Source organism: Puma concolor, chromosome E2 (genome assembly GCF_028749965.1).
Source record: "Puma concolor isolate L17-30 chromosome E2, mPumCon1.1.hap2, whole genome shotgun sequence".
In the NCBI taxonomy this organism is placed as follows: domain Eukaryota; kingdom Metazoa; phylum Chordata; class Mammalia; order Carnivora; family Felidae; genus Puma; species Puma concolor.
This window is the reverse complement of record NC_141681.1, coordinates 18,487,510-18,497,839: the sequence shown is the minus strand read 5'-3', so window position 1 is coordinate 18,497,839 and position 10,330 is coordinate 18,487,510.

The window sequence follows — 10,330 nt, the reverse complement described above, 5'->3', positions numbered from 1 at the left end:
AAGGATCTGACTTAGGCCCAGGTCATGATCTCACGGTTCGTGGGTTAGAGCCCCACATTGGGCTCTGTGCTAACAGCTTGGAGCCTGGATCCTGCTTTGGATTCTGTGTCTCCCTCTCTCTCTCTCTGCCCCTCCCCACTCGTTCTTCCTCTCTCTCTCTCTCTCTCTCTCAAAAGTAAATAAACATTAAAAAAAATTTTTTTAAGTATATATAGGAGTTAGATAAGGGCTGAAAAAAAAAGAAGAGTCCCCTGTTTTCACTTGCCATCAAGTAAGGTAAGAAAACTGAGGCCCAGAGAGTAGTTATAGCTCAAGTCTTGAGGGAACCCAATGAAGTAGAAAATAAACCAAGCCAAGCCAGGGGAGGTAGGACCAGGGGTGGCAGGGAAAGGAGGGACAACAAGGACCAGGGTGGCAGTGGGGGTGGGGAGGAGAGGACAAGAGAAGTTTTGGGCTTGAGGCAGTAAGGAGTCCCAGTGGGCTTTGGAAAAAGGGAGAGGCCCCTAAGAACAGCAAACAGGTAGGCAGAGTGCATAAGAGCATGAGCTCCGGAGCCCCACTGCCTGGGTTCAAGTCACTCTCTGTCATTCACAAGTTATCCATTTCTCTACTCATTAAGAAGGGGATGATGAGGGTACATTCCTCACAAGGTTGCTATAACAATTGAATAAGTTGATGCATGTAACAAACTTAGAACAGCACTTAGTATTTGGCAAGTCCTCAGTAAATATTAATCCTTATAGTTATTATTATTAATAACTATAGGGTGGACTGGAAAAAACAAGACGTTGGAGTCAGGATGCTGATCAAGGGGCGCCTGGGTGGCTTAGTCGGTTGAGTGTCTGGCTCTTGATTTCAGCTCATGTCATGATCTATCAGTTCATGAGTTTAGGCCCCACATTGGGCTCTGAGCTGACAGTGTTGAGCCTGCCTGGGATTTTCTCTCTCCCTCTCTCTCTGCCCCTCCCTCACTCTTGTTCTCTCTCAAGTAAATAAACTTTAAAAAAATGTGTTGGGGTGCCTGGGTGGCTCCCCACGTTGGTCTCTCTGCTGTCAGCACAGAGCCCACTTTAGATCCTCTGTCTCCCTCTCTCTCTCTGCCCCTCCCCCACTCATTCTCTCTCCCCCTCAAAAATAAATAAACATTTTTTAATATATATTTTTTAATGTTTATTTATTCTTGAGACAGAGACAGAGCATGAACAGGGGAGAGGCAGAGAGAGAGGGAGACACAGAATCTGAAACAGGCTCCAGGCTCCAAGCTGTCAGCACAGAGCCCGACACGAGGCTCGAACCCATGAACTGTGAGATCATGACCTGAGCCAAAGTCGGATGCTCAACGGACTGAGCCACCCAGGCGCCCCTAAATAAACATTTTTTTAAAAATTTATTTTTAAAAAAAGGATGCTGATAAGAAGGCTGCCACTTCTGTGTCTCAGTTTCCCATCTGAATCACCTGCTCTCTGGGGGTTCTCCTTTCCAGCTTCGTGAGGTGTGGGAGCCCATGGAGTACAGGGAAGAACAACTACTAGAACTTGGTGCCTGCCTCATCGTTCAGCAAATATTTATTGAGCCGCTGAGTGCCAGGCCCTAAGAATATATGGAAAAACAAGAAGGCCCCGCCCCATGCCTTCCTCATAAAGCTCCAGGAGGAACCAGGCAATTACAATGCAGACCAGGAGGAACCTAGCCTGACCTGGTGTGGATGGAGTCAGGGAGGGCTTCCTAGAAGAGGTAACATCCAAGCTGAGACCTGAGGTCTGTGTAGAAGTTTGTCAGGAGCTGGAGAAGGAGATCAGGAGGAACAGCATGTGATCAGCAGGGAGAGGGGCATGACCAAATTAGTACTCTAGAAAGATCCCTCTAGCATGTGTCCCAGATATACTTGCATATATGCAAAATTCCAGATGGACAAAGCCATTCAATGTTGTTGCATTGTCTGTAAGAACAAAAGATTGGTAACAACCCTTACTTTGGGGGGGGGGGGTGCTGCTTAAATAAACTGCCACATTCACGGCTTGGGATGGATATTCTGCAACTGAAAGCAAAGAAGGAAGAAGCTCTTTAAGGACTGATGTGGAAAGATCTCTAAGGTATCTGCCAAGTGAGAGAGCAAGTTAGAGAACAATGTGTAAAGTGTGCTACTTTTTGTGTAAAAAAAAGCGGGGGGGGGGGAATGAGGGTATGAGTTTTTTTGTTTTTGTTTTTGTTTACCTAAACATGCAGAGAGAAACTCTAGGATAGAATAGAATAACCATCCAAAAGAACTTTTTGTGATGACAGAAATGTATGTATTTGTGCTGACCGACACTGTAGCCACTAGCCACACATAGCACTTGAAATATGGCCAGTGTGACTGAGGAACTGAATGTTTCTTTCATTTAATTTACCTAATTATTAAATTTAAATCCAAATAGCCACATGTGGAGGGATGCTTGGCTGGCTCAGTCAGAAGAGCATGCAACTCTTGATCTTGGGGTTGTGAGTTCGAGCCCCACATTGGGTGTGGAGATTACTTAAAAATAAGAAAATAAATAAACTTTAAATAGCCACATGTGGAAAGGGGAACTAACCAGCACAGAAAACGTTGCTGTGACTCAAGTAGAGGTGATGATGGGCGGGGCAAGAGTGGTAGTGAGGAGTAGACAGAAGTGAGTAGATTCAGGGATATTTGGGAGGATTGGATGGCCTATTGGATGTGGGCTGATAGGTGAGTGAAAGGATGGACTTACAGGGACACCCGTCTGGCTCAGTCAATAGAGCATGTGATTCTCCATCTTAAGGTTGTGAGTTGGAGCCCCACATGGGGGGTAGATTCACTCAAAAAAAAAGCAGAGGGCATGCCCAGATGGCTCAGTCGGTTAAGCCTCTGACTTCAGCTCAGGTCATGATCTCACAGTTGGTGGGTTTGAGCCCCACGTCGGGCTCTGTGCCAACGTGGCACACAGGATCTCAGAGCCTGGATCCTGCTTCTGATTCTGTGTCTCCCTCTCTCTCTGCCCTTCCCCCGCTTGTGCTCTGTCTGTCTCTCTCTCTCTGTCTCTCAAAAATAAATAAAAATGTTGAAAAAAAAAAGAAAAGAAAAAATAAGGAAGGTGTTACAGACTAGATGTTCAAGCTTCTGGTTTAGGCAACTGGTTGATAATGGTGCCATTTTCTGCAATGAAGAAGAAAATTAGAGGAACAGGTTGGAGAAGGGCAGTGATGAGTTTGGTTTTGGACATGCCTGTATTTTGAACACTTTGAGGTGCCTGTGGGACATGTCAGTGCAGATGTTCAGATGCAGTACAGTTATATGAGAATCAGGCTGTGGAGAGAGGTCTGGGCCACACCCAGGCCAGGGGACCTTGGAAGGGAGGGGCACCGGTGCTAGCTTCCCACAGCCTCCATCCTGCTTCCCACTAGAGGTGGAAGAAGGAAGTGGCCACCAGATAGAGAGGAAGGAAGCAGAGTAAAGGAGAAGTGGGGAGACCCTTCAAGATCTTTATGTCATAATTCTCATTTCTATGGAGTGGTTCCCTGGGGAAAGAAGTAAAAGCTGAGGGACAAGACCCAAGTGTAGGGCATGAAGGAGAGACAGAGCTTCAGGGACCCTGCTCTATCATCTCATGACTTGCCAGGCAATTGGGAGGAACGGGCAGTAAGAGGAACAAGGTACCCAGTCTACCCCTGTGCTTCCTGGCAGCCCAGCAGTGAGAAAGCTTGGGGATGGGGGAAGTAGGATGTCACTGGGCCAACCCCAGTACTGAAAATCTAAGAGAGTACCCCCATCCTGGATGACCCCATGAATCAATGAGTCTATGAAAGTTTCAACAAGAGCAGCTGAAAAGCTGAATAACAAGTAGCCAACGAGAACTTCAAAGGAAATGATAATACAGTAAAGCTATGATAATAATAATAATAACCCCCTTGTCTCAAGAGCTTAAGAAAACTTGTAAAAGCCAAGTAGTTTGCAGAATACTTTTTTTTTCTTTTAACCCATTCCAATCAGGTGGCCAGACAATCTAATCTTTTTAAGATATAGATAACATTCATTGTGCTCTATGATAAGGATATTATGGCCCCCATTGGACAGGTAAGAAAATGGGGAGGGGCACCTGGCTGGCTCAGTTGGTTGAGCATCTGACTTTTGATTTTGGCTCAGGTCAGGATCCCAGGGTCATAAGATCGAGCCTCCGTGCTATGCATGAAGCCTGCTTAAGATTCTTTCTCTCCCTCTCCCTTTGCCTCTACCCTGCTCATGCTCTCTCTAAAAAAGTAAATACAAGGATGCCTGGGTGGAGCAGTTGGTTGAGCTTCTGGCTTCAGCTTAGGTCATTATCTCGTAGTTGGTGAGTTCGAGCCCCACATCGGGCTCACTGCTGTCAGCACAGAGCCTGCTTCAGATCCTCTGTCCCCCTCTCTCTGCCCCTCCCTTGCTTGTGCTCTCTCTCAAAAATAAGTAAACACTTAAATAAATAAATATAAAAAAGTAAATACAAGAAAACCTTGGATTGGGAGTAACTTGTTCTGCAAGTGTTCCCCAAGACTGGCAAACGTTTCTAATACATTTTAACTTGATGAACGAGCGACGTCTTACAATAGGAGTAGTATGTGATGCTGAATGTCACATGATCACAACTAAGCCAGAGGTTCTTCTCTCTTTCTCTCTCTTGCTGCGGGATTGTGGGTGATTGTCTGCTATGCTCCAATGCTCTGTTTCAGCCTGGTGTTTGGCAGAAATCGGTGACTTTTCCAGAATATTAGAAGGTGCCCACAACTGGCACTAGCCTATTTTTTGTCACTTCAAAGCACGTATGGACAGTCCTTTGCTTTTCCAAACAAGAGTAAGCTTAGGAATGCTTTGCTTCATTCTAGGTCAGGCTGCCTGCAGATATAGACCCTGTCTTCTGCTGCCTTATTGCCGGTTACGTTAAATACAGTATATGACAAGAGTTTATCAATACTTTACTGTAGTCAACACGCATGTGAGTGTATACAGTGGCCCCCATGCAGAAGAAGATTCCATTGAGCCAATAGATAGCAGTGATTCCATTAGTGATAGGAAAATCTGTCCTACATAATAGCTGTCCTCTCTCTTGTTTCCCTCACACGAGCCATGAAGTATTTTAAATGTAAGTGCAGTTTCATTTGTTTATTTTTCTTTATATTTTGTATTTTCTTTGTTATTTTGTATTATATTACAGTATTATAATCATTTTTATATGAATATTTTTGGGTTGTGGAAAGAATCATCTGAGTTTCCATTATTTCTTATGGGGAAATTCATTTTGATATACAAGTGCTTTGGATTACAAGCGTGTTTCCAGAACGAATTATGCTCACAAACCAAGGTTTTACTGTAAATAAAAATTTTAAAAAGCAAATTTAAATTAAAAAATAATAAAAATAAAAAATATCTTTAAAAAAATAAGTAAGAAATAAAAAGAAAATGGGGATAAGATAGGTAGGGAAACAGCTGAGATTTGAACTCAGGATTTCTTAGCTCTGAGGTCCTTATGCAGTCCATTTCTAGGCCCAACACATCATCCTCCCTGGTGTGGCATTTTCTCCCTCCCACTGATATTGGCCCTTGGCCAGTGTTTCCCCCTCTTTCTCCTGCTGATACCTCTCCACCCTTCCATCCCTCCCCTCCCTCCCTCCTTCCCTATGTCTCAATGGAAGTGAAGTCAAGATTGTTTTTGGTGGAATGCACTTCATGATCCTTGAGAAATATTTTAAATGTGGATCTCATATATAGTTTCCATTAAGGAAAAAACAATAAAACCAAGTCAATTCATTCTTATACGTCACTCTTTTTTATTTCCGCTAGTAATTCAGTTGACCCACAATTAAAGAGGAAAAGTTTCCCTAATGCTAATCAGGTTGCTCTTGCTCCTGTTGGCTGGGGTCAGGAGCAAGTTTATTTTTCCAGAGATATTAGGCATCTTGACTCATGAGCCACCAGGGAATAACTTCAGGTTTTTCATTTCAAGTGTTTCAGAGGGCTGCTTACAAACACTCTGCCCATCCTCCCTGTACCTACCAGGTTTCTTGCTTAAGACAAATACTGTTGCTTTTGAGTTTTGCTGCCTCCCAAGGATTACCCCTCCCCCCTCTGTGCCAGAGTGACCTTCTCAGAACATAGATCTCATCATGTCCCTTCTTTGCTTAAACACTTCAGTTCCGTTCCCATGACCTACTAGATGAAGTCCAAGTAACATGTCATGTGAAGCCCTCTCAAAACCCTGGCCTGAATTGACCTTACAGGCCTAATGCCTGCCCACTCATCACCTCTCACCAGGTACAGGCCCCACAAGCCACATTGGGCAGTTCACTCTTCCAGAACATACGCTTTCCTATTCTCCTTTGCTTGTGCTGTTCCCCTAAGAGTCTTTCCTTCTCACCCCATCTGTCCCTGAATCTGGTAAACTCTTACAAACATTTCCTCTGCAAAGCCTTCCATATAATCCTAAGAGAGTCAGAATTACCTATTCCCTTGACATTTTGTTCCTTATGCTAGTAGAGCTCATGAGAGCCTAGCTCTCTTTTTTCCTTTAAACATTTTATTTTATTTTATTTTAATTTTTTTTAATGTTTGTTTTTGAGAGAGAGAGACACACACAGAGTGTGTGCGAGGCAGGGAAACACAGAATTTGAAGCAGGCTCCAGGCTCTGCGCCACCCAGGTGCCCCCTTTAAATTTTTTAAAACTTATTTATTTTGAGAGAGAAAGAGAGGGAGAGAGAATGGGAAAGGCAGAGAGAAGGGAAAAGAAAGAGAATCCCAAGCAGGCTCTACACTGTCAGCGCAGAGCTCAATATGGGGCTCAAATTCATGAGCAATGAGATCATGACCTGAGCTGAAACCAAGAGTCCGAAGTTTAACCACCCAGGTGCCCCATGAGAGTCTAACTCTTAGGCGTTTTGTGTCCATCTCCTCCATGTCTTGAGCTCACTGAGGGCCTCTGCCTTAATATTCCCAGCCCACATTCTCTTTTTCTTTTTTTAAGATTTTTACTTATTTTTAAAGTAACCTCTACACCCAACATGGGGCTCAAACTGACAATCCTGAGATCAAGAGTAGCACGCTCCACCGACTGAGCCAGCCAGGTGCCCCTCCAGCCCACACTCTCACTGCAGCCCCACGCACTGTACCTGGGACCCAGGCAGGTGCTAAGAAATGCTGAATTGAAATCCAAGACCGAAAACCTTCTCTGAATCCCATCTTCACATTTCCAGTAAAGGGAGTTAATTAACAGCTGGCCTCTCAACTTTCAATACCATTTTGCCCCTCCTTTAGCTTACAGGTGACTTGGCTCCTGCCATAATGTCACTTCACCCAGGAAGTCTTCCAGGTTTGAAGTCTCCCTCCTATGAGCGTTTCCTTAGCGCCTGCATTAGCACTTATCACCCTGAATTATAAATGCCTCTTTACGTAACTATCTCCTTCACTAGTCTGAGGATACCTTGAGGGTAAGGGACTATGGGTCTAGCCCAGGGCAGGTACCTGGTGATAGTTAATAATTACAGAGCACTTTCAGCATGCCCAGTGTGTTTTGAGCACTTAACATATACACTTTATGAATACTCAAAAAAAATTTTTTAAGTACTTTCTACCCCAGGGCACCTGGGTGGCTCAGTCGGTTCAGCCTCCTACTTGGGCTCACGTCATGATCTCGCATTTCCTGAGTTCAAGCCCCACGTTGGGCTCTATGCTGGCAGCTCAGAGCCTGGAGACTACTTCAGATTCCGTGTCTCCCTCTCTGTCTCTGCCCCTCCCCGGCTTGTGCTTTGTCTGTCTGTCTGTCTCTCTCTCTCTCAAAAATAAGTATTTTTTAAAAATTTTTTTATTTTTATTTTTTATTTTTTTTTAATTTTTTTTTTAACGTTTATTTATTTTTGAGACAGAGAGAGACAGAGCATGAACAGGGGAGGATCAAAGAGAGGGAGACACAGAATCTGAAACAGGCTCCAGGCTCTGAGCTGTCAGCACAGAGCCCGACGCGGGGCTTGAACTCACGGACTGCGAGATCATGACCTGAGCCGAAGTCGGCCGCTTAACCGACAGAGCCACCCAGGCGCCCCTAAAAATTTTTTTTAAATAAAATACACTCTCCTCCCAATGTCAGGCTCAAACTCACCACCCCAAGATCAAGAGTCACATGCTGTACTGACTGAGCCAGCCAGGCACCCCTGTATACTAACTCATTTAAATGCCAGAACAATCCCAGGATGTGGGTATCATTTAGCCCCATTTTCCAGAAGGGCAAACTGAAGCTAGAGAGATTCTAAACTTGTCCAAAATCACACGGCCAGGAAGTGGAGGAACAAGGATTTTAATCCAGGCCATCTGGCTCCAGTGCGAACTCTTACCCACTGCATGGTAATAACTGCATAGTGATGAAAGGAAGTAGGGTTGATGGTAAGGAGCCTGGTACACCCTGAACTCCTGCTCATCTTCTCCTAGGAGACATAGTCCCATGCCAGACTGCAGGGAGTTGACCAAATGCAAGGCCAAGATCTGTACTAATAAAGCGTTCTCGCTGTATAGCATTTTAATAAAGACTTGTTTTCCTCTGCCAGAGAAGCCACCCCATTTCCTGCTACCCCACAGGGAGGTCCTGGGAATGGTTAACATTGCTTTGCTGATGAATAACCTCTAAAGTAGCTTTAGTAACAAAAGACCTCACAGTACCAGGTCTGCTGCCAGACCTCTTGAAGACAATACCCTCTCTTCTTGCTGGTGGGCACAATATATGGCTCAACCCCCTGAAATATGCACATTATCTTTGACTTGGTAACTCCCCCCGGCAAAACCTATCCATGAGATTCATCAAAAGTGCATATATAAAGGAGTTCCTCATAACATTGTTTATAAGACTAATCACTGGAAAACCCCCCAGGTCTATCAGAAAAGGGATTAGTTTAATAAATTATAGGCATCGGGGTGCCTGGGTGGCTCAGTCAGTTAAGTGTCCCACTCCCAATTTCAGCTCAGGTCATGATCTCACTGTACATGAGAGTGAGCCCTGCATTGGGATCTGAGCTGATGGCACAGAGCCTACTTGGGATTCTCTCTCTCTCTCTCTCTCTCTCTCTCTCTCTCTCTCTCTCTCTCTCTCTCTGTCCATCCCCTGCTCATACACGTGCACATGCTTGCTCTCTCTCTCAAAATAAATATTTAAAACAAAATAAATTATAGGCATCTAACAGTGGAAAAGTATACAGTCATTAAAATGCTATTGGAAATCTCTATTTATTGATGTGATAGGGTACTCATGAACTGCTGTTGAGTAAAACATAGGTTACTTTATAGAACAGGTAGAATTAGGTAGTTTATTCCTGAAAGATACATTAAAAATGGTAATAGTACTTGCCTTTGGGGAGAGGAACAGAGTAGCTGGGGAACCAGAGAGGAAGAGTTACTTTTTTTTTTTTTAAGGTTTTTTTTTTTTTTAAGTAACCTTAAGTAATCTCTACACCTAACTCACAACCCTGAGATCAAGAGTTTCATGTTCTACTGACTGACCCAGCCAGGCACCCCAGAAAGTTACTTTTTAATTTGTATTATTATTATTATTTTTAAAGTTTGTTTGTTTGTTTGTTGTAATCTCTACACCCACCATGAGGCTCAAACTCCCGACCCCAAGATCAAGAGTCACATGCTCCAGCTAGGGTCACTGATACGGCTATTCTAGTTGCTAAGATACTATATTGAAATTTTTTCATATTAGTTAATAATCAACTGCTTCCCTGAGGCCCTCAAGGACTCCCCACACCTGCTGCCTGCCCCCATGGCCCCCAAACCTCCCTACCACCCAGTAATCAAAAGGGTAAAGGGCCTGGGGTCCCTGTTCTGGTGTTAAGGGCTGGTGTTTATTATTTTGAGTGGTGCCTATGTTTGCCAGTTGTTAAATATTACTAATGTCATTCTTGCTTATTGCCCTGCATTGTAAACACCTGGTTATGTTGTCTGTTTATTCCACCAAATGGAAAGCTCCTTGAGGGCAGGAAGCCACCCCCTTCACCAGCAAAACTCTTGGCACATGCTAAGTGCCTGACGTGTGTTTACCAAATGAATGGATGGATGAGTGAGTGAGGAATGAATGCAGCCTGAAAAGTTGGAGAGTCACTCCGGAAAATTACAGGCCTCTCATCTTCCGTCTGGACTCTGGAGTTCCTTCCTGCCATGGAGACCTTGCTCTTTGCCCAGGTTTTATCTCTGTGCTGGTCTCCACCCCTGCAGGAGGCTCCGTCCGCTTGCCACAGTCTTTCTCAGCTTCACTTTCCCTTCCTATAAAACATGGACTGTCACTGAAAACTGCTGACCCTGAGAGGACCAAGATGGAT